At 39.6% G+C, this 24565-nt stretch overlaps 1 long non-coding RNA gene across 1 annotated transcript; it reads left to right on the plus strand.

Moving 5' to 3' along the window:
- Positions 1-2026: 2026 nt before the first annotated feature.
- LOC123333279 lies at positions 2027-23634 on the plus strand. The gene is made up of 4 exons (XR_006550538.2): positions 2027-2863; positions 13603-13660; positions 13827-13955; positions 22711-23634. It is a non-coding gene; the product is annotated as an uncharacterized LOC123333279 (long non-coding RNA).
- Positions 23635-24565: the final 931 nt, after the last annotated feature.

Below are 24565 nucleotides of genomic sequence, written 5' to 3' on the forward strand. Positions count from 1 at the left end.
TTCATGATAGTTTCTCAATGATGAACGCCCACTTTTTGTGCAAATTGAGAAATGATTTTTGTAACCCGACCTATGTGGGAAGGAAATATTTGTTCACAATGTGAAAAGAAGTGAAATCCACCCTAAGTTCTGATTGCATTGACCCTGGAAGTTTAAGGGCTTCCCTCATAGTTCAGTTGGTAAAGAATCCACCTGCAATGCAGGAGACCTCAATTCGATTCTTGGGTTGGGAAGATCTGCTGGAAAAGGGATAGGCTACCCACTCCAGAATTCTTGAGCTTCCCTTGTGGCTCAGCTAGTAAGGAATCTGCCTGCAATGTGGGAGGCCTGGGTTCGATTCCTGGGTGGGGAAGATCCCTTGGAAAAGGGAAAGGCTACATAGTATTCTGGCCTGGAGAATTCCATGGACTCTATAGTCCATGGGGTCGCAAAGAGTCACACACGACTGAGCAACCTTCACTGGAAATTTAAATACAACAGAAATAATAGTACAAAGGAAGTATGCACAAAGAAATCAAAAGCTTTCCATAATTATCAGTTGTACATACATTAAGAATATTGATTTTTAGAGGCTCCTTTAGTGGTCTAAAGCTGAGCGCTGGAGAATTGATGCTTTTGAACTGTGGTGTTGGAGAAGACTCTTGAGAGTCCCTTGGGCTGCAAGGAGATCCAACCAGTCCATCCTAAAGGAGATCAGTCCTGGGTGTTCATTGGAAGGACTGATGCTGAAGCTGAAACTCCAATACTTTGGCCACCTCATGCGAAGAGTTGACTCATTGGAAAAGACTCTGATGCTGGGAGGGATTGGGGGCAGGAGGAGAAGGGGAAGACAGAGGATGAGATGGCTGGATGGCATCACCAACTCTATGGACATGAGTTTGGGTAAACTTCGGGAGTTGATGATGGACAGGGAGGCCTGGTATGCTGTGATTCATGGGGTCACAAAGAGTCGGACATGACTGAGCGACTGAACTGAACTGAACTTAGTGGTCCAGGAGTTAAAAATCTGCCTGTCAATGTAGGGGACATGCGTTGGATCCCTGGTCTGGGAGGATCCCAGATGCCACTGAGCAACTAAACCTCTGAGCCACAACTACTGGGCCCAGACACTAGAGCCTAGGAGCCACAGCTACTGAAACCAGAGTTCCTAGAACCATGTGGTACAAGAGAAGCCATGTCAATCAGAGGCCCAAGCATCACAACTAGGGAGTAGCCCCCACTCACTGCAAGTAGAGAAAGGCCACATGCAGCAGTTAAGACCCAGCACAGGCTGAAATAAACAAATAAGAAACATCTCTGATTAAGAAAAAAAAAAAAAGAAAAATACTGATTTCTAAATAGTCTCTGATTGTTTAATGGCATTGCCTGGAGTTAGATGAAACTCTCAGAGGAAAATCAGACTTAAAAAAAAAAAAACAAACATAAAATAAGTTGGCACAACTATATTGGGAACTAAAATCAGCAAGAGGTAGACAAAGAGGTTATAGTGTGTTAAGGGCTGAGAATAGTGTTGCATTGGAATTTCTTCCCTTTCATTTGAACTTCAAGGTAATGAGGTAAACTGAAAAGACCATGGACCTGACCTGAATCTAACTCCCAGATCTCCCACTCACTATGAGAAAGTCATTTTCTAGGCAGGTTGATAGGGAGTCTAGGGGTCCCCAAGGAGAGAGGGATCTGGAATTCTCAAGGAGGAAGAAAGGACAAACTTTTTTTCTTTCTCCACATTCCTTAGGATTATATAACAATAATGTATCCTGCCTAAGGACAGTCTTTGGATTCAACCTTCTGTTATCTTAAAATGTTAATTATGGGAGTAGACCTGGTCTTTACAAGGATGTATCTTGCCTGAGGACAGTGTTATCTTAAAATGTAAATTATGGGAGTGGGTCTGATGAGGTCTTTACAACCTCAGACATCCTTTGGATTATATAACTTCATTGTTAACACTAGCAAGCGGGTACTCTTTCTACCTCCTTCTGATGCCTATGTCAGAAGCTTTCTCTATCTCCTTTATACTTTAATAAAACTTTATTACACAAAAGCTCTGAGCGATCAAGCCTCGTCTCTGGCCCCGGATTGAATTCTTCTCCTCCGGGGCCAAGAATCTCGGTGTATTTGCATGATTCAACAACAATCTTTCAACTATCTACATGTCTTTGGGCAGGTGACTTTTTTTCTCTGGAGATATAGTTTTTCATTTGTAAAATGGACATAATACCTATCTTTAAGACCCCTGCAAGAATTATAAATAATGTTTATTAAGTTGCTAACACTTTGCAAGCATTTGACGAAAAAAAAAAGCTAGTATTATTTACCTTTCCTTTTTCTGCTGTGTCCCAAAATAACCTCCAATCTTGATTATTCAAACCTCTTAAATATCTCTTGAATCCCCCCAGTTCTACTATCCATTCCCTGCTGTATCTGCCATCTGGATTACTTGTCAGTTTTCTAGCAGTAGTCCCTGAATCCAACTGAGAGTGTTATTTTGTTTTGTTTTTTAAAATTTTGATCCAGTTACTCTCCAGTTTAATAGTCATGAATAGTTTCCATTGTCTTTAAGATTAATTGCTGAACTCCACTGTTTTGGGGATTAAGCTTCCCAGTCTGGTTCTGTTCACCCTCCAATGTTCTCTTTGCCACCAGACAACCTGATATTTTTTTTCATTGTCTGCCTAGCACATTGAGGAGACAGCAGCAAGGAAGACAGAAGAGAGTGAGTGCATGGCAAGTATGCTTGAGTGCTCAGTTGCTTCAACCATGTCCGACTCTGCAACCCTATGGACTGTAGCCCACCAGGCTCCTCTGTCCATGGGATTCTCCAGGCAAGAATACTGAAGTGGGCTGCCGTGACTTCCTCCAGGTAATCTTCCCCACCCAGGGATCAAACCCACATCTCCTGTGTCTCCTGCATTGCATGTGGATTCTTTACCGCTAAGCCACTGAGGAAGCATGGCTAGTATGAAGAAAGGTAAAATCTCTGTGAGTAGCAGTAAAGTACCTGGCAGATTTATTAAGCTGGTACTGTTTTAGGCTTAAAGATCATTCATGGGTCAGCAACTCTGTGCTAGACTACAGTAACTCTTAAAGCACAATATTGACTCCACAGTAGAAATAATTTCTCCTGTGTGTATTAAGTAGTAATATTTTTTCTCAATATGAACAGTGTTGTTGCTTAGTTGCTAAGTCGTGTCTGACTCTTATGCAACCTTATAGAGTGTAGCCTGCCAAGCTCCTCTGTCTATGGGATTTCCCAGGCAAGAATATTGGAGGAAATAAATACTCAGAATGGAAATACCCTGTCCATTTCCTTCCCAGGGGATGTTCCTGACCCAGGGATCAAACCCACATCTCCTGTTTGGCAGGTAGATTCCTTACCACTGAGCCACCTGGGAAGACCATGAACCAAGAGTATCTGACTCAAAACACAAAAACAGCAAGATCAGAGAGTAAATTAAATACAAAAGTTAGATGATTTCTGGAGTTTGGATGGTGTCAGGAGACGTAGGAAAGCATCTTGCTTGTTTGATCTATTTTGCAAAGAGTGGAAACTTAAATTGCAGAGACATTGAGAGCTAAAAGAATAGAAAGTGGTCACTAATCCTCAAAAAGGATACAGTGGTCTGGATTAGGCAAACCCAAATCATTTACCATTTTTCAATGACCCAGTACTTGGTCAACAAAATGCTAGCTTTGGATTGGGGTGAAGCACTGCTCTGAGTCAGGGAATGTCCCCACAGAGAGCCACTCTGACCTGTGGCTAGGATGCTGGACTTGCTGGGAGCAGCTGGATGCTGGTGCTGTTTCACAGGGCTATTACACAGCTCCATTAATTGAGTAAGAAATTATTCCATCTTAAGCTTTCAGCATCTGGGCTCCCTGGGAAAGTCCAGTTGTGTCCCCCACCCCACATGCCAGCCCTCCCAGCTCCCGTACCTCTTCCAAATTCTCCTAGCAGCCATGCTGCCACAGCAGAGATGAGATTAGGTCCTCTGTACCCCTGAGCCAAACTACACAAGGACAGTATCAGCTGGGTAATGAGAGCAGTGCAGCTGCTCTGACCATGGTCTCCAAAGGTCCATAATGGCTTCAAGAAAATGGCACTACTTCATAGCAAATGACTATTTACAGTCTTTGACAAAACTCATTCCAATGCCTCTTTTCATTAATACAGTCAATTAATTTACCAGTGTCAGTTATTAATACTTTCTGAGGTTATGCTATTTTCATATAGCTTTTCATGTCCTTCATATGTTGACACAAATAGATTTTAATTTAAGAAAAAGCGGAGACATCACTTGCTGACCAGTTCCATCTACTCAGAGGTTGGAACTTATCTTCCCAGAGCCTGCTGGGAAGCTGGTGGGGCACGAACTCCCCCAGAGATCCCCAGGAGGATCTCAGCAGGAAAGGAGGCAGCCTGCTGAGCAGCCCTTGGGTCCTCTCTCTCCAAGGCAGGCAAGGGAACAGGGTTCTTCCGGCAAGCCTAGGAGCCCCACAGTGCCTCTCCTCTAGAAACAGATGTGTTCTTGGAAGGTTTTCTTTTCTTTGTTTTAATCAAAGGATTAAAACAATTTTAATTTACTAGTGTCAGTGATTTTCTGAGATTATCTATCTTCATACAGTTTTTCATGTCCCTCATATACTGACACAAATAGATTTTAATTTTGTGCTCATAGAGAAAAACAGGACTACAGGAACAACAACAAAAAAGTGATGGGACAGATTATAGTGAAACTAGATTATCAAGACAGAGAGGTCTGAATCACTGAAAACAGAAACACCCAGGCTTACCTCCAGAGTCAATGGTAGCCTGAATCATGGAATGGTAGAGCCAGATGAAAATAGTTTCATCTCTACGGCTCCCAAAAACCATTTCACTTCCCACTCTCCAGTCACATTCTCCAGTCACATTCCCTCCCATTACATTCAGAGAAGGTAAGTCTGGGTCAGGTAGTACAAAGGGCATAAATTTGCTATACCATAAATGGGTGCAAGAACCACCACTTTGCTTTATTTCTCTAAATCAAACAAAATTTGTCTCTAAGCCCTACTTCCCCAAAAGATGAGTCAACGATAGTTTTTTGAAACTTCTTTAGGTAATCCCCTGCCCAGATACTTCCACCATCTCAAGAAACAACAGAGTCCAGAAAGCTTGAGGAAGACCTTAGAGTTTCAGTCCATCACAGAGATGTTCATACAATAGTTATTACCCAAGTTGACATGGTTCACTGAAAGACAGAAACTCCTTCTCAAATCTTCATTGATTCCCAAGGTGGGCAATTCGTGTTCGCTTTCCCAAGCAGTCACAGGCCACCCAAGAGACCTCTTGCCATCGCTCTTGGCCCCACATGGGAGTGGGATGCAGGGTCCTCCCATTTTTCAAGCATGATACCACTTGTCATCTTAGGTCTCGCCAGACTTGCCTCTTCAATTACCCCTGGCCTCAGGAAATCTTTCTCCCCAGCTTATCCTCCTTCAGTGATATAATCTCCCAAATGAAAGCCTGGATGGGACAGAGTGTTCCAGGAGCTTGGCAACTTGTCTTTCACTCCAAGAATTATAAATTCTATCCTTACAAGAGTATTTTTTAGACTTTTTAATAAATTAACTATACAATAAAAATGATTCTAACCAAACAGCATTGTTCTGAGATATTCTCTCATGTTTCTCTTTATATAACTTACATGCCATTTTAATCCAGCTCATGAAGCTCAGTGAAAAATAATATTTAACTCCTTTCCATTGAAGCTTAAGAGACCACTGATCTGGATACAGATGAACTACATAAGAGAAGGTTAATTTTAAAGTTAAATGGCAGAATAATTCTACCAATATAGCTGAGTTTATATACACAGAGGAATGTTGAGGACTTCAAAAAAAAATCACTCTATTTTTAGTGATTCCGCACACTCCTCTCTGTATGTGTAATTATTTATTATTTTGCTAATTTGCAAAAGTAATATATGTTGAAAGAAAACTTGGAAAATGCCAAAATATACTAATTAAATAAAAATTCTGAAGCATATTCATAGATAATCATTATAAACATTCTGATGTATATCTTTTATATCTTTTTCTTACATAATACATTTTAAACTTTTTTCCTTTTAATATGTATATTTTATTGAAGGATAGTTGACTTACAATGTTTCAAGTGTACAGTATGATGATTCAGTCATACATATACACATATATTACTTTTCAGATTATTTTCCATTATAGGTTATTACAAGATATAGACTATAATTCCCTGTTCTATACAGTAAAACTATGTTGTTTGTTGTGCATTTGTTTTTTTAATTAGAAATTTAGCATTCTATTCATACTAAGTCAAACAAGTGGAATCAAATGTTGTAAGTTTTTTAGCTAGGTAAACATTCACAACTTTTAAAATATATATATTATAAATACTATTTATATAATATGTTTACAAAAGCTTTTCTACTACACTTGATAAAGGCTTGAGAAAGAACATTGATAAAGATAAAAACGAGATGGGAGATATTGGAAAACATAAGCTAAATGAAATGGGAGCACTGAATATGAAATTTAAAAAGTGAAACAAACTAGATACAAGTAAAACATTATCATATAGTCCAGTTGTTTTTAAACATGGCTGCTCATTAGAAACATATCTGGAGTTTTGGAGGAAAAAAAACTTTACCTGGGCATTTGTATTTTTCAAAAATTCCAAGATAATTCTGATATGCACCTGGATTTTAAAAAGTTATTACAGGTTTTTCTATTAAATGGTAGTTTTAGTGATATAGAATTCTATTATTTTCTGTAGACCAATCATGATACAATGGTATTAAGTGAATAATTACATAACCACAATAGTAAAAATGCCTATCAGTTTTCACAATCAATAGCCAGACAAAAAATAAAAGAGAATTACAATTGCAAGCCATAATGAAAACATGATTAACCTAACAGTATAAAATAATTACATACAATTTGGGGAGTTAAGTAGAGTGATGTTATAAATGGAAATGCATACATGCACATGTTTTCATCCACCCAGTCAGCCAATGTCTTTTGGTTGGTGCATTTAATCCATTTACATTTAAGGTAATTATTGATATGCATGATCCTATTACCACGTTCTTTATTGTTTTGGGTTTATTTTGTGTAGATCTTTTCCTTCTCTTGTGTTTCCTGCCTAGAAAAGTTCTTTTAGCATTTGTTGTAAAACTGGTTTGGTGGTGCTGAATTCTCTTAACTTCTGCTTGTCTGGGAAAGCTTTTGATTTCTCCATCAAATCTGAACAGGAGTCTTGTTGGGTAGAGTATTCTTGGTTGTAGGGTCTTCCCTTTCATCACTTTGAATATATCATGCCATTCCCTTCTTGCTTGTAGAGTTTCAGTTGCAAAATTAGCTGATAACGTTATAGGAGTTCCCTTGTATGTTATCATTTTCCTTGTTTCTTTTAATATTTTATCTTTCTCTTTAAGTTTTTCAGTTTGATTACTGTGTGTCTCCATGTGTTCCTCCTCGGATTTATCCTGCCTGGAACTCTCTGTGTTTCTTGGATGTGGTTGACTATTTGCTTTCCCATGTGAGGGAAGTTTCCAGCTATTATCTCTTCAAATATTTTCTCATATCCTTTCTCTCTCTCTTTTCCTTCTGGGACCTTTATAATGCAAATGTTGGTGTGTTTAATGTTGTCCCAGAGGTCTCTTAGACTATTTTCATTTTTCCTCCCTTCTTTTTTCTGTATTCTCTTCTGTGGCAGTGATTTCTACCATTCTGTCTTCCAAGTTACTTATCCTTTCTTCTGCTTGAGTTATTCTACTGTTGATTCCTTCTAGTGTATCATTCATCTCTACTTGTTCTTTAGTTCTTCTAGGTCTTTGGTAAGTATTTCTTGTATCTTCTCCATTCTGTTTCCAAGATCCTGGATCATCTTCATTATCATTATTCTGAATTCTTTTTCTGAAAGATTGCCTATGTTCTCTTCATTTACTCATTTTTCTGGAGTTTTTTCTTGTCCCTTCATTTGGGACAAAACCCTCTGCTTTCTCATCCTGATTGACTTTCTGTAATATGGCTTTCATTCTAGCTGCTGTGGAATTGTGGTTCTTTTGATTCTTCTGTCTGCCCTCTGTTTAATGAGGCTAAGAGGCTTGTGTAAGCTTCCTGATGAAAGGGACTGGCCATGGGAAAAACTGGGTCCTGATCTGGTGGGCAGGACCATGTTCAGTAAAGCTTTAATCCAGTTATTTGCTGATGGGTGGAATTGCACTCCCTCCCTGTTGGTTGTTTGGTCTGAGGTGACCCAGGCCTGGGGTCGATGTGGCTCTATGGTAGGGTTAATGGACACCTCCAAGAAGACTTACATTAAAGGGCACCTTCCAGGACTGCTGCTGCTGGTGTCCCAGTCCCTGTGGTGAGCCACTGCTGACCCACATCTCCATGGGAGACCCTCCAACACATTGGATTTTGACATGTGACAAAAAGTGGATTTTATACAACAACCTGCAACATGTCACAGACAGCACATAGGTCTGGTTCAGTCTCCTATAGGGTCACTGTTCCTTTCCCCTGGGTCTTGGTACATGCGAGATATTTTACCCCCACTTTATTTATTGTTTTAAATGAAGAATAATTGCTTTACAGAATTTTGTGGTTTTCTGTCGTACCTCAACAAGAATCAGCCATAGGTACACCCATGTCCCCTCCCTCTTGAACCTCCTTCCCATCTCCCTCCCCATCCCACACTTCTAGATTGTCACATAGCCCCTGTTTGAGTTCCCTGAGTCTTGCAGCAAATTCCCATTGGCTATCTATTTTACATATGGTATTGTAAGTTTCCACGTTACTCTCTCCATACATCTCACTCTTTCCTTCCTCCTCTCCCCTGGTGTCCATAGGTCTGTTCTCTATGTCTGCTTCTCAAGATTTTTGTTTGTGCTCTCTAAGAGTAGAGTCTCTGCTTCCTACAGCCTTGTAGAAGTCCTGTAATCAAATCCTGCTAGACTTCAGTGTCAGATTTCCTGGATTTCCCTGTCCCTTTGCCAGATCCCCAGACTGAGAAGCCTGATGTGGGGCTCAGAACCTTCACAAAAGTGGAGAACTTCATTGGTATTATTGTTCTTCAGTTTGTGGATCACCCACGTGGAGGATATGGCATTTGGTTTTATCATGACTGCGCCCCTCCTACTGGCTTGTTGTGGCTTCTTCTTTGTCTTTGCATGTGGGGTATATTTTTTTGGCAGGTTCCAGTGTCCTCCTTTAATGGTTGTTCAATAGCTAGTTGCAATTTTGATGCTCTTGCAGGGGGAGATGAGCACACATCCTTCTACTCTACCATCTTAAACTAATTTTTTAATCGTAAAATGCATGTGTATATTTTTAAAAGTCAGATGAGGTGTTATAAATTTAATGATAAAAATAGCCCTGATCTTTCTCATCCAATTCCCAACAGCAGAGGCAATCTCTTTCAACTTCTTTAGCTATTTTTAATAGGTTGGTACAAAAGTAATTGTGTTTTTGAACTGTGAATTTTAAGTCATTATAACTAGGTTCAAACACATCTTTATTAATCAAAATAGGAACCATTACTGTTAACACATTTTTGCCAATGAAAGACATTTGTTTATTTCTGTAGCATAAAAATTTATGCTTTGGATGGCTGACTTTATTTTTCTGGGCTCCAAAATCACTGCAGATGGTGATTGCAGCCATGAAAGTAAAAGATGCTTACTCCTTGAAAGGAAAGTTATGACCAACCTAGACAGCATATTAAAAAGCAGAGATATTACTTTGTCAACAAAGGTCCATCTAGTCAAGGCTATGGTCTGTCTAGTCAAGGTATGTAGGTATTTATACATACAGTGGTCATGTATGGATGCGAGAGTTGGACTATAAAGAAAGCTGAGCACTGAAGAATTGATGCGTTTGAACTGTGGTGTTGGAGAAGACTCTTGAGAGTCCCTTGGACTGCAAGGATATCCAACTAGTCCATCCTAAAGGAGATCAGTCCTGGGTGTTCACTGGAAGGACTGATGTTGAAGCTGAAACTCCAATACTTTAGGCACCTGATGTGAAGAGCTGACTCATTTGAAAAGACCTTGATGTTGGGAAAGATTGAGGGCAGGAGGAGAAGGGGACAACAGAGGATAAGATGGTTGGATGGCATCACTGACTCAATGGACATGGGTTTGGGTAGACTCCGGGAGTTGGTGATGGACAGGGAGGCCCGGTGTGCTGCAGTTCATGAGGTTGCAAAGAGTCGGACACGACTGAGCGACTGAAGGGAACTGAACTGAAAGGCTCTGCCTCCTGCTGGTTGTGGAAGGGTTTCCCCTGCAAAAAGTTGTTGAGTTGCTTGAACAAGTGGTAGTCAGTTGGGAGGTCAAGTGAATATGGAGGATGAGGCAAAACTTTGTAGCTCAATTTGTTCAACTTTTGAAGTATTGGTTGTGGAACATAAAGTTGAGCATTGTTGTGGAAAAGAATTGGGCCCATTCTGTTGATTGGCCTGAATCAACCTGAACGCAGGTTGCAGGTATTGCAGTTTTCAGTATATCTCATTGATTTGCAGAGCATACTTCTCAGATGTAATGGTTTCACCAGGATTCAGAAAGCTGCAGTGGATCAGACCGACAGAAGACCACCAAACAGTGACCATGATCTTTTTTGGTGCAAGTTTGGCTTTGGATAGTGGTTTAGAACTTCTCCATCCAGCCACTGAGTTGGTCATTGCATGTTGTAGTATAAAATCCACTTTTCATCGCACGTTACAATCTGATTGAGAAATGGTTCATTGTTGCTGCATAGAATAAGAGAAGACAACACTTCAAAACAATTTTTTAAATTTTTGGTCAGCTCTTAAGGCACTCACTTTTTAAGTTTTTTCACCTTTCCAGTTTGCTTCAAATGCAGAGTGAACATAGAAGGGTCGACATTGAGTTCCTCAGCAGCTTCTTGTGTAGTTGTAAGAGGATCAGCTTCGATGATTGCTCTCAATTAGTGGCTGTCAACTTCCGACGGCCAGCCACTGCACTCCTCAACGTCAGGGCTCTTTTCTCCTTTGCAAAATTTCTTGGACTACCACTGCGCTGTATGTTTGTTGTCAGTTCCTGAGCCAAATGTGTTGTTGATGTTGTGAGTTGTCTCTGCAGCTTTATGACCCATATTGAATGTGAATCAAAAAAATCACTTGAATTTGCTTTTTGTCTAATATTGTTCCCATAGTCTAAAATAAATAAAAAATAAATAGCAAGTAAAGTCATTAGCAAAAAAAAAAAAAAAAAGAGATAAAGCAAGAAAGGCACATCAAAATGATGTGTAACATAACCACATTTATTTAACAATGTATTCTAACATCAAATGGCAAAGTTCAGCAGTGCAAAACTGCAATTACTTTTGCACCAACCAAACGGCTTCTTTAGTTATATTCTAGTATTACAGCCATATGGCTTCCCAGGTGGCTTAGTGATAAAGAATCTGCCTGTCAGTGCAGGAGCCACAGGAGACTCGAGTTTGATCCCTGGGTCAAGAAGATCTTCTGGAGGAGGAAATGGCAACCCACTCCAGTATTCTTGCTGGGATAATCCCATGGACAGAGGAACCTAGTGGGATACAGTCCTTGGGGTTGCAAGGAGTTGGACACAACTGAGCAACTGAGGACACACACAATTACAACCATATGTCATAAGAGTATGATTATTTTACTCATTTTTGATTTTCAATCATAGATACTCTTTATTTATCTCCAACAAGGAAGATGAGGATTTAGCTCTCTCAACTCCCCTTGCCTTGTTGTTCCTCTTTACAAGCATGTACAAATACTCACAGATGAGTATAATATGATCTTATAGTTTGGTTGTATTTCTATTCTTAAGTTTCCTGGTTTCCTTGGAATTAACAATTGGCTTACTCTCTGTTTGCTTAGTTTCCCATGTACTTATGCATGTATTAATTTATTATCCAAAGTCTCAGCCAGCGTTGTCAAATTCCTTTCAATAGGTTCAGACATTCCTGGTCATTTTTTTTTTTTTTAAGCTGGGCTATAACACACGTATTCTAAGATTGTTTTTTTAATTGATTAATTGATTTTTATTTTTGGTTGGGTCTTTGTCTCTGCAAGGGCACTTTCTCCAGTTGTGGTGAGGAGGGGCTGCTCTTCGTTGCCGTGTGCAGGCCACACATTGTGGTGCTTCTCTTGTTGAAGAACACAGGCTCCAGGTGCTCCAGCTCCAGTAGCTGCAGCACGTGGACACAGTAGTTGTAGGCTGCAGGGTCTAGAGGGCAGGCTCAGTAGTCGTGGCACACAAGCTGAGTTGCTCTGTGGCATGTAGAATCTTTCTCAACCAGAGATCGAACCCGTGTCCCCTGCATTGCCAGGCAGATTCTTATCCACTGTGGCACCAGGGAAATCCTCCAGGACTTTTTAAAGTTGATTTTTCCCCAGGGAGTCCACAAGGATATGGTTCCCTTCATTTTGATAATTTTCCTTCTCCTCTCTCCTGTTTTAGCACTCTGTTACTAGAACCCACATCTTTTATCTTATTTGCTCTTTTGAAATTTTATCTACTTATTTTTTGTCCAAATTGCATGGCTTTTGGGCCCTTATGCCTTTTTATAGTACAATTGTTTTAAAGTGGCAAAAATAAAATGTTATTAACAGACCCAAGTACCTTTAGTTTCTCTAAAACGAAGTGAAAAGAAGATAAACCTATATTTGACAATGTTTCAGCATTTCCTCTTATCTGGAAATGAGCTAGATATTCAATGAATATACATCATTTAAACTAAGGTTACAAAGAGTTTGAAAATGTTTTTTAAGCAGACATATTTTATAAAACATGATGAGAGTTGCAAAATGTATTTACAAATATTCTTCCCACTTATATCCATTTAATTCATGTGTTCTTAACACTTATGCTTGAGTTGCCATGAAAATTTAATGAGACATTAAAAATTAATAATCATTTTAAGTTATTTTTCTTATTGAAAAACCAGGCAAGTAGCAAAAATCACAGAAGCAAAGAACTTAAAAATTTAAACGTGGCTTTTCTTCCTCCTAAGATGTTTACATACATTAAAAAAATGATTTTTATTGTAAATTTAGTTCTTAGGTTGAATTTACAATTTTATAATCTCAAGCATCTAGTAGAGATAACATAAACTTATTTGACATCTTAATTTACATAAGTACTTATATTTTCTTTAAGCCAATTAAATAGAGCTCTTTCACAAGTTTTTATTACTACTAGCCAGAGGGAGAAAAATGTTCTATGTACAGACCATACATACATAGAGGTACATAGACATATAGATATTAACAGATGGAAACAGAGATCTTATAACTTTCATTTAAAAATTTTAGCCATGTATCAAGTACAATAGTATAAAACTCACTAACTTATAAAGGATTTAATGGTGTTTCTTGCAAATGGACCAAGTTAAGTTTACCCCCTCAGATGACTGAAGCCTTTTGCTAATATTTTTGGAAAAGTCTATTAAGAATTTTGTCTTTAATGAATAATCTTGTAGAGCCAATGGGCAAAATTTGGGGCAAAGGAGCTTATGAAAATATCAAATGCAGTTTGTTCTTTTTAAAAAGTCTCTCTCTTTTTTGTTTGTTTCTAGTGCCATGATTGCTTTAGCCAACAATGATCTCTTTGGATGCTTACATTTCAAAGATATGGTAAGATCAATAGTTACAAGGGACTGAGAAAGGACTGTAGGTTTTATATGAGATGGAACTCAAGGGCTTATTTGTCTATTTTCAGAAATCTAGGTTAATTCTATAGCATTTTTCCTTTCTTTAACACTAGGAATTTATAGTTCAATGATTTTTTTTTTTTTTGTAGTGCAGGCCCAAAATATAGGAGGTCTGGACCTGGTGGGATCTGCTATATAGAATAAGGGACATTAAATCAAGTCTTCTTGTGCATTTTCTGGATCTTTGTAAAATCTATTCCTTGGCTATCAACATTTAGGTAAGTTTTACACCTGCTTGAGAGATGTCGGCAGTTCTTGAAATTTATCCTCTTATCTTCCCCTCATAATCTTGTTAAGAAAGTGTGTGTGTGTGTTTCTCATACTAACAAAGGTGTTATTCTGTAGCTATTTCTCTGTCGTCTTTTTTTCATCTGATCTTTCCACTGGTATCAATAGGACATTTATTTAAAATGAGAGCTCTCTTAAAAATCCTTTTAGATGTAAAAGTCCATCTTCAATATACCTATTTCAATTGTGACTCCAAACCAATAAGTGTTTTTATGGCTTGAAACCAGTATTAGGGCTTAGCCATGGACACAAGAGTCATTTCCTAAGAAATGTAGCCCTCTTAAAATGCAGAGCCCACTCCAGAAAAGCCTAGGAATGCCAAAACTTTTCTTGTCATAAGTGGCAAAGAAACCTCTATCTCCAACAAAGTGAGACACGTTGAATCACTATCCTCCTAAGCTGGGTTACCAGAAGGTGATACTGCTGTGAGAGTTTTTCCTTCACAAATGAGGCAACAAAGGTAGAGGCCATAAAGGGCCCTTATGAATTAAGACAAACTCCCCTGAGAGCCAGCATGTTTGGACAAAAAGAATGTTGCCTGTCACTTCATGTCTTCAGCTCCTAGCTGGCTGGCTAGCTGCTGATGCAAGTCTGACAGACAACCTGAACTCCCCGCTCCCCACCACCTCCCCACTGGCAGAAGCCAGAGGGAATATTCTCAGTGGTTACAAAGCCAAGTTCTCAAGATACAAAACAAGACAAATGGAGATTCTCACCTTATGGTTGTTCATCCTTATGACAAATGACAGAGACAAAGGGAAACATGATTCCTTCTGGAAAGCTAAGGATCAATAACCATAGGTGTTGATTACCAAAACCAAATTCACAAAAGTAAAAATTCAAGATCTATTTTCACAAATGCTTTTCTCCTGCCAGTGTGAATTTGAATAGGAATAGACAAGGAAAAATTGTTATCCTCCTTTCTTGACTGTGCACTCTAGATAGAAAGCTGGGAGACTGAAATGGTAAGAATTCTTACTTTCTGCTGGTCTGTTGTTGGTTATCCCATATCTCAACTGCAGTCTCCAGGGAGAGGGGAGCATTCCAGCCTTTCACTGTCCCATCTTCATCACTAGAAACTGTACAGGAGGAAAATTTTGTTTCCTTTTACCTTTCTTTTAATTTTTGGCTGGGGCTCTGTAACAAAAGACAGATTAACAGATAAAAGCAAACAAGTGTATTAAAATGTACATGCTACATATGCTCTGGAGAAATGCAGGGATGAGTAGCTCAATGAGGTGGCTAGAATTTGGACTTACCAGATCATCTTAACCAAAGAACAATATGTTTTTGTGGGGCTACAAGACAGAGTGAAAGAGTACTAGGCTTCTAAGGTGCCAAGTTGTGGGGTAGTAAATACATCAGAAACTAAGAGAAGATAATAGCTAGTCAGTAAAGGTTGCTTTCTAGAGTCCTATGATCCTTTCTTGGGGGCTAATAAGTGTCTGGGGCTGTTGAGGATAATTTCTGCACAAATTTATGTTCTGCTTTCAGGAAAATAGGGAGAGGACAGAGAACTTTTCCTGGATCTGCTCCTTCTCAGTTGCCTTCAGCTCAAAATAATTCTTGTGCCCAAAGGGAAGATTTTGGGGTGGCATATTCTGTTATTCTTCTGTGCATGCATGTGTGCTGCTGTTTCAGTTGTGTCTGACTCTTTATGACCTTATGGACTGTCGCCCGCCAGTCTCCTCTGTCCATGGAATTTTCCAGGCAAGAATCCTGGAGTGAGTTGCCATGCCCTTCTCGGGGGGATCCTCCTGACCCAGGGATGGAACCCACATCTCATGTCTCCTGCATTGTCAGGCAGATTCTTTGCCACTAGAGATGAGAGAGTCGATTTCTAGGTAGGTTGATAAGAAGTTCCAGGTCTCCAAGGAGGAGAAAGGAGTCTGGGGCTTTCAAAGAGGAGATAGAGTTTTAGAATTCTCAAGAAGGAAAAAAGAACAAATGTCTTTTTTCTCTACATTCTTTAGTCTTAATGAGGAGAAGGGAATGACAGAGGATGAGATGGTTGCGTGGCATCACCAACTCAATGGACGTGAGTTTGAGTAAGCTCCAGGAGTTGGTGATGTACAGGGAAGTCTGGCATGCTGCAGTCCATGGGGTCGAAAAGAGATGGACATGACTGAGTGACTGAACTGAACTGAACTTAGTCTTAGTCACATAAAGCTTTCACTTTCATTAAGAGGCTCTTTAGTTCTCCTTCTATTTCTGCCATAAGGGTGGTGTCATCTGCATATCTGAGGTTATTGATATTTCTCCTGGCAATCTGGATTCCAGCTTGTGCTTCAAAGTGAAAGAGGAGAGTGAAAAAGTTGTCTTAAAATTCAACATTCAGAAAACTAAGATCATGGTATCTGGTCCCATCACTTTATGCCAAATAGTTGAGGAAACAGTGGAAACAGTGACAGACTTTATTTTGGGGGGCTCCAAAATCACTGCGGGTGGTGATTGCAGCCATGAAATTAAAAGACGCTTGCACTTTGGAAGTAAAGCCATGACCAACCTAGACAGCATGTTATAAAAGCAGAGACATTACTTTGCCAACAAAGGTCCCATCTAGTCAAAGCTATAGTTTTTCCAGCAGTCATGTGTGGATGTGAGAGTTGGACTATAAAGAGAGCTAAGCGCAGAAGAATTGATGCTTTTGCTTTTGAACTGTGGTGTTGGAGAAGACTCTTGAGAGTCGCTTGGACTGCATGGAGATCCAACCAGTCTATCCTAAAAGAAATCAGTCCTGGAAGGATTGATGCTGAAGCTGAAACTCCAATACTTTAGCCACCCGATGCAAAGAACTGACTCATTAGAAAAGACACTGATGCTGGGAAAGATTGAAGGCAGGAGGAGAAGGGGATGACAGAGGATGAGATGGTTGGATGGCATCACCAACTCAATGGAAATAAGTTTGAGTAAACCCTGGGAGTTGGTGATGGACAGGGAACCCTGGCGTGCTGCAGTCCATGGGGTCGCAAAGAGTCAGAAATGACTGAGCAACTGAACTGAACTGAATCCTGTTATCTTAAAATGTAAATTATGGGAGTGGGTCTGGTAAGATCTTTCTATTGTTAGTTCTAATCCTGTCATCTTAAAATGTAAATTGTGGGTGTGGGTCTGGTAAGATCTTTACAACCTTGAGACATTCTTTTGATTTATTCTAAAAATCAACTTAAAAACGTATATAGCTCCCTTGCTAACACTAGCGAGTGGGGCACTCTCTGTCCCCCTTCTGATGTCTATGTCAGAAGCTTTCTCAAATTGCCAACGTCTGTTGGATCATGGAAAAGAAAGAGAGTTCCAGAAAAACATCTACTTCTGCTTTATTGACTATGCCAAAGCCTTTGATTGTGTGGATCATAACAAACTGTGGAAAATTCTTCAAGAAATGGGAATACCAGACCATCTGACCTGCCTCTTGAGAAATCTGTATGCAGGTCAAGAAGCAACAGTTAGAAATGGACATGTAACAACAGACTGGTTAAAAATCAGGAAAGGAGTACATCAAGGCTGTATATTGTCACTCTGCTAATTTAACTTATGTGCAGAATACATGAGAAACGCTGGGCTGCATGAAGCACAAGCTGGAATCGAGATTGCCGGGAGAAATATCAATAACCTCAGATATGCAGATGACACCACCCTTCTGGCAGAAAGTGAAGAACTAAAGAGCCTCTTGATGAAAGTGAAAGAGGAGAGTGAAAAAGTTGGCTTAAAGCTGAACATTCAGAAAACGAAGATCATGGCATCTTGTCCCATCACTTCATGGCAAATAGATGGGGTAACAGCGGAAACTGTGACAGACTTTATTTTTGGGGGCACCAAAATCACTGCAGATGGTGACTGCAGCCATGAAATTAAAAGACCTTGGAAGAAAAGTTATGACCGACCCAAGAGTATATTAAAAAGCAGAGACATTACTTTGCCAACAAAGGTCTGTCTAGTCAAAGCTATGATTTTTCTAGTAGTCATGTATGGATGTGAGAGTTGGACTATAAAGAAGGCTGAACACTGAAGAATTGATGCTTTTAAACTGTGATGTTGGAGAAGATTCTTGAGAGTCCCTTAGACTGCAAGGAGATTCAACCAGTTAATCCTAAAGGAAATCAGTCCTAAATATTCACTGGAAGGACCCATGCCACCTGATACAAAGAACATACTCATTTGAAAAGACTCTGATGATGGGAAAGATTGAAGGCAGGAGAAGGGGATAACAGAGGATGAGATGGTTGGATGGCATCACCAATTCAATGGAAAAAAGTTTGAGTAAACCTCAGGAGTTGGTGATGGAAAGGGAGGCCTGGCATGCTTCAGTCCATGGGGTCGCAAAGAGCTGGACACGACTGAGTACTGAACTGATGATACTTTAAAAAAACTCTGGTAAACAAAAGCTCTTGAGTGATCAAGCCTGGTCTCTGGTCCAGAAGCTAAGTCTTCTTCTAAATCTTCAAAGATCACAAATGCGACACCATTCACCATAAGCTATCAGAGCCACCTGGGAAGCCCTATTCTTCTGTAGGTTTTACTGTAAATTTCCTTTGCACAATGACCCTTTATGTTCTAAAATAGAAACTGAAGTAAGGCATTGTCAGAAAGGAGTTGGAATGTTATTCATCTGAACTTATGATGGTAAACATTAATTTATAAATTAAAAATTTAGAATAGACACTGGAAAAGTGAGTATAGGAATCTGGCTGAGCAACACTGTGTTGTGATACTTATCTATCAGAACAACAGGCAGTGTGTCATGTTCTTTTGTGGAAAGTGTTAAATGAAAAAGATGAAGCCAAGTTAGTGAAAGCACATAAAACAATTTGATGAAAATAATTTAATGAAAGATTGGAGCTCATTTTTAGTTGAGTAAAATGTTCATTCAGGTTTCTTTTCTTTATACTTGCTTAAATTATATGCAGGTCAGGAAGCACAAGTTAGAACTGGACATGGAACAACAGACTGGTTCCAAACAGGAAAAGGAGTACCTCAAGGCTGTATATTGTCATCCTGCTTATTTAACTTCTATGCAGAGTACATCTTGAGAAACGCTGGGTTGGAAGAAGCACAAGCTGGAATCAAGATTACCGGGAGAAATATCAATAACCTCAGATATGCAGATGACACCACCCTTATGGCAGAAAGTGAAGAGGAACTAAAAAGCCTCTTGATGAAAGTGAAAGGAGAGTGAAAAAGTTGGCTTAAAGCTCAACATTCAGAAAACGAAGGTCATGGCATCCGGTCCCATCACTTCATGGGAAATAGATGGGGAAACAGTGTCAGACTTTATTTTTGGGGGCTCCAAAGTCACTGCAGATGGTGACCACAGCCATGAAATTAAAAGACTCTTACTCCTTGGAAGAAAAGTTATGACCAACTTAGATAGCATATTGAAAAGCAGAGACATTACTTTGCCAACAAAGGTTCGTCTAGTCAAGGCTACGGTTTTTTCAGTGGTCATGTATGGATATGAGAGTTGGACTGTGAAGAAAGCTGAGCGCTGAAGAATTGATGTTTTTGAACTGTGGTGTTGGAGAAGACTCTTGAGAGTCCCTTGGACTGCAAGGAGATCCAACCAGTCCATTCTAAAGGAGATCGGTCCTGGGTGTTCTTTGGAAGGAATGATGTTAAAGCTGAAACTCCAGTACTTTGGCCACCTGATGTGAAGAGTTGACTCATTGGAAAAGACTCTGATGCTGGGAGGGATTGGGGGCAGGAGGAGAAGGGGATGACAGAGGATGAGATGGATGGATGGCATCACCGACTCGATGGATGTGAGTTTGAGTGAACTCCGGGAGTTGGTGATGGACAGGGAGGCCTGGTATGCTGCGATTCACGGAGTCGCAAAGAATCGGACATGACTGAGCGACTGAACTGAACTGAACTGGAATTCATAATAAAATAGGTGGAAGTTCCTCTTTAGCAATAGTGCCAAATTCTTCCTGAGCAATGTCTATAAGCAATGTCATTTCATAATTTTCTTGCAGATTAGTTCTTAGGACATCAGAATGTCCCTCTTCAGACATAAGAAAGAAAAAATTTAAAGTCAGTGGACCAATAAGCATTTCCTATTTACCACATGTCTCAAAGGGTGGAGCTTCCAAACCTGTCAGATAAAAGGGAAGTGAAAAGATGTTGAATACCAAGACCAGCTCACCCTGGTCAGCCTGGACTTTTGGCTTCTCAGTCAACATGAAGGCTCTCCTTATTCTGGGGCTTCTCCTCCTTTCTGTCCCTGTCCAAGGCAAGGTCTTTGAGAGATGTGAGCTTGCCAAAACTCTGAAAAGACTTGGAATGGATGGCTTTAGGGGAGTCAGTCTGGCAAATTGTAAGTTAACTCCTCTTTCTCCTTTCAAACAGGTAATCATGTGTGGAACAGATACTAATAGAAGATGAATAATAAGAAAGGGACTTTGAACAAATGGTTTTTTTCTTTCTTGGTGGGTTTGTACACTTACAATTATTCAAAACATTGACTTGTTCCTTTAGAATCAAATGTATCAAGTGAAGGATTGAGGCATGAAAGGGTCAAATTCTACAACATTCTAAGCATACCAGGTCCCCATGTACTCCTCTCAGTTCAGTTCAGTCACTCAGTCATGTCCGACTCTTTGCAACCCATGAATTGCAGCATGCCAGGCCTCCCTGTCCATCACCAACTCCCAGAGTTCACTCAAACTCACGTCCGTCGATTCAGTGATGCCATCCAGCCATCTCATCCTCTGTTGTCCCCTTTTCCTCCTGCCCCCAATCTGTCCCAGCATCAGAGTCTTTTCCAACGAGTCAACTCTTTGCATGAGGTGGCCAAAGTACTGGAATTTCAGCTTTAGCCTCATTCCTTCCAAAGAACACCCAGGACTGATCTCCTTTAGAATGGACTGGTTGGATCTCCTTGCAGTCCAAGGGACTCTCAAGAGTCTTCTCCAACACCACAGTTTAAAAGCATCAATTCTTTGGCACTCAGCTTTCTTCACAGTCCAACTCTCACATCCATACATGACCACTGGAAAAATCATAGCCTTGACTAGATGGACCTTTGTTGGCAAAGTAACATATCTGCTTTTGAATATGCTATCTAGGTTGGTCATAACTTTCTTTCCAAGGAGTAAGCATCTTTTAATTTCACGGCTGCAATCACCATCTGCAGTGATTTTGGAGCTCCAAAAAATAAAATCTGACACTGTTTCCACTGTTTCCCCATCTATTGCCACTAAATTTGCCAGCTGGCACATGTAGGCTGACTATTACATAAGATACATTTGAGCACCTGGAATGTGTCTGTCAGCCCTTAGTGTTTGACTTCAGCCATTTCCAGTTTGGAACTTGGGTTCTGTAAGCCTGAGTAAGGTACTACTTTTCTCATTTTTAATCTTCCTACCATGATGTTGGCTTTTAACAGCAAAGTTTTTTTCAAAATTATATTGAACTCTCAAAAATTGATTGATTTCTCCTCAATCAATATTGGCACAAGGATCCCTGAAATGCAGCATAAAACATCATTTTTAAATTCTGACTCTAGTTCATTAATTATTTTTCATTTTCTGCCACAGAATTCAAGGTGTGCTCTAAGGAAAAGTTTTTTTATACTTTAGTCCATATTTGTCAATGTCATCACTGTATTTTTCAGGTTGAATTCAGACATATCCTTTCCATAGCTATTTTTTAATGAATGAGCCAATGGCTAGATGAATGGATAGTTGAAATAGTTTTTCCTAATCTTTGATTCTTGTTGTCTGGTTTCTAGTTTGATACCCAAATTCAGCTTTCAGTTCAGTTTAGTCACTCAGTCCTGTCCGACTCTTTGAGATCCCATGGACTGCAGCATGCCAGGCTTCCCTGTCCATCACCAACTCCCCAGAGCCTATTCAAACTCACGTCCATCGCATCAGTGATGACATCCAACCATCTCATCCTTTGTCGTCCCCTTCTCCTCCCACCTTCAATCTTTCCCAGCATCAGGGTCTTTGCATCAGGTGGACAAAGTATTGGAGTCTCAGCTTCAGCATCAGTCCTTCCAATGAATATTCAGGACTGATTTCCTTTAGGATGGACTGGTTGGATCTCCTTGCAGTCCAAGGGACTCTCAAGCATCTTCTCCAACACCATAGTTCAAAAGCATCAATTCTTCAGCACTCAGCTTTCTTTATAGTCCAACTCTCACATCCATACATGACTACTGGAAAAACCACAGTTTTGACTAGATGGACCTTTGTTGGCAAAGTAATGTCTCTGCTTTTTAATATGCTGTTGAGGTTGGTCATAGCTTTTCTTTAAAGGAGCAAGTGTCTATTAATTTCATGGCTGCAGTCACCATCTGCAGTGATTTTGGAGCCCCTCAAAATAAAGTCTCTCACTGTTTCCATTGTTTTCTGATCTATATACTATGGAGTGATGGGACTGGATGCCATGATCTTACTTTTCTGAGTGTTGAGTTTTAAGCCAACTTTTTTCACTCTCCTCTTCCACTTTCATCAAGAGGCTCTTTAGTTCTTCATCACTTTCTGCCATAAGGGTGGTATCATCTGCATATCTGAGGTTATTGATATTTCTCCTGGCAATCTTGATTCCAGCTTGTGCTTCATCCAACCTGGAATTTCACATGATATACTCTGCATATAAGTTAAATTAGCAGAGTGACAATATACAACCTTGATGTACTCGCTTTAACCATATTACCATTTGTTTCATCTTTCTATACAGGGTGGCATGGAAAGACAAGTGTCGAAACCGAGATCTCAGGAGTTATGTTCAGGATTGCAGAGTCTAGCAGTGGCGTTTTCTTTCTTCAGCTTATTTCATCTCTTTTTCATATTAAGGAAATAATAGTTGAGTGGGAGTTTATGCTACCATTCTTTCAAACAAATAATGTTTTTACAGAAGCAGAAGCATGCGGTCTTCCTTCTAAGAGGCTTAATGTTTGCCTCATGTGTTTATTGTTTGATATTAGCCTAGAGTATATTTAAGTTTGTTAATTGACTTAAGCTAGTGAATATTTGTCTAAAATGTTGATTATCAAATATATCTCCAGTACATTCATTTCTTAATTAAATAACCCAGACGTAATCTTGAATGATGCAAGTACTCCTCAATACTCAATATAAATATAACAAAAGAATACCTTTTTGTTATATTAAACAAATTGATCTTAGGCAAAAATCCCACCTGTGTAAGCCTGTGACACCTTCATCTGTGGAGTTGTCTCTAAAAACAGTAAAAGATAACTACTCTTGTTGGGCAATATAAAATTTAAAAGGAAGCAGAATGCCAAATAGCTAAAAATGAAAACAGCCTGCCCTAAGGATTTTGTTTTCATAAAGTGTGACCTTTGAATTAGATGTTTTCTTAGAAATGCTGCATTTACACAACTTTAGGAATAAACTCAGAATTTATTTATCAACGTATTTTAAGCCTTTTAAAAAACTCATTTATGCACCTTGCTTATCATGAAAGAATATAAAGAAGGATTAGATAAATTGTTGCTTTCTCTTAATTTTATTTGCTTAGATTAATGCCTTATGACTGAATTCAGAGGCAGATAATTTTGCAAATATTGAAATCATTGCTAATTAATCACAGGTATGAAATCATGCATGCTAAACATTTTCAATAAATCTTTGCAATTCATATCTTGTCTTTTTCTGTTCAGAGCGATTTAGTGTCTCTGAAAAAATGCCTATGTATATCTTAGGAAAAAATGATGTGACACTTGGTATTTCCTACCTCCTTACCTGTACCAAAGAAGATGGATATGGCTGCAGAAAAATTCATAAGCATGTTCACAGATCTCACTTTATTTATTTATTTTTGTACTTTTGGCCATGCCACTGGCTTGGGGGATCTTAGTTCTCTGACCAGAGATTGAACCCCCACCATCACCAGTGAAAGCTGGGGCCCTAACCACCAGACCCCGAGGGAGTTTCCCTCACATTAAATTCATAACCACAAATCTCAAATGGCCTTTCAAGTCTGCCTGGTTGTCTTAGTCACTTCTCTGCAATCCTTCAGTGTTGGTGTCCTGACTCTTCAAAATGGCTGCCATTTTACTTCTCTCATTTCAAAGTCCCATTTACCATTTACTTCTCTCATTTCAAAGTCTCATTTACCATTTACTTCTCTCATTTCAAAGTCCCAGCGCACATGCCAACCACTGGCCTTCCACACTCTGCTCTCAGTAGATAACCTGGCCTCACTTTACACTGCCAGAACAGAAGCAACTGATACAAAATTCTCTGCTCCTGGCTACCATATAAAGCTCACATTTTCCCTGGGCTCACCCTCCCTTCCTTAGCCTTTTTTCACTGGGATGAAGGGCTTTTGTTCCTGCCAATGGCAGTGTATCCACATGCAGTCTTTTTTTTTTTTTTTAAACTTTTTATTTTGTGTTGGGATACAGCTGATTAACAAACAATGTTGTGATAGTTTCAGATGAACAGCGAAGGGATACAGCCATACATGTACATGTCCCCCAAACCCTCCTCCCATCCAAGCTGCCACTTAGCACTGAGCAGAGTTCCATGGACTCTACAGTAGGTTCTTGTTGGTTATCCATTTTAAA

The sequence above is a fragment of the Bubalus bubalis genome, chromosome 4, assembly GCF_019923935.1.
Source record: "Bubalus bubalis isolate 160015118507 breed Murrah chromosome 4, NDDB_SH_1, whole genome shotgun sequence".
Classification (NCBI taxonomy): Eukaryota; Metazoa; Chordata; class Mammalia; order Artiodactyla; family Bovidae; genus Bubalus; species Bubalus bubalis.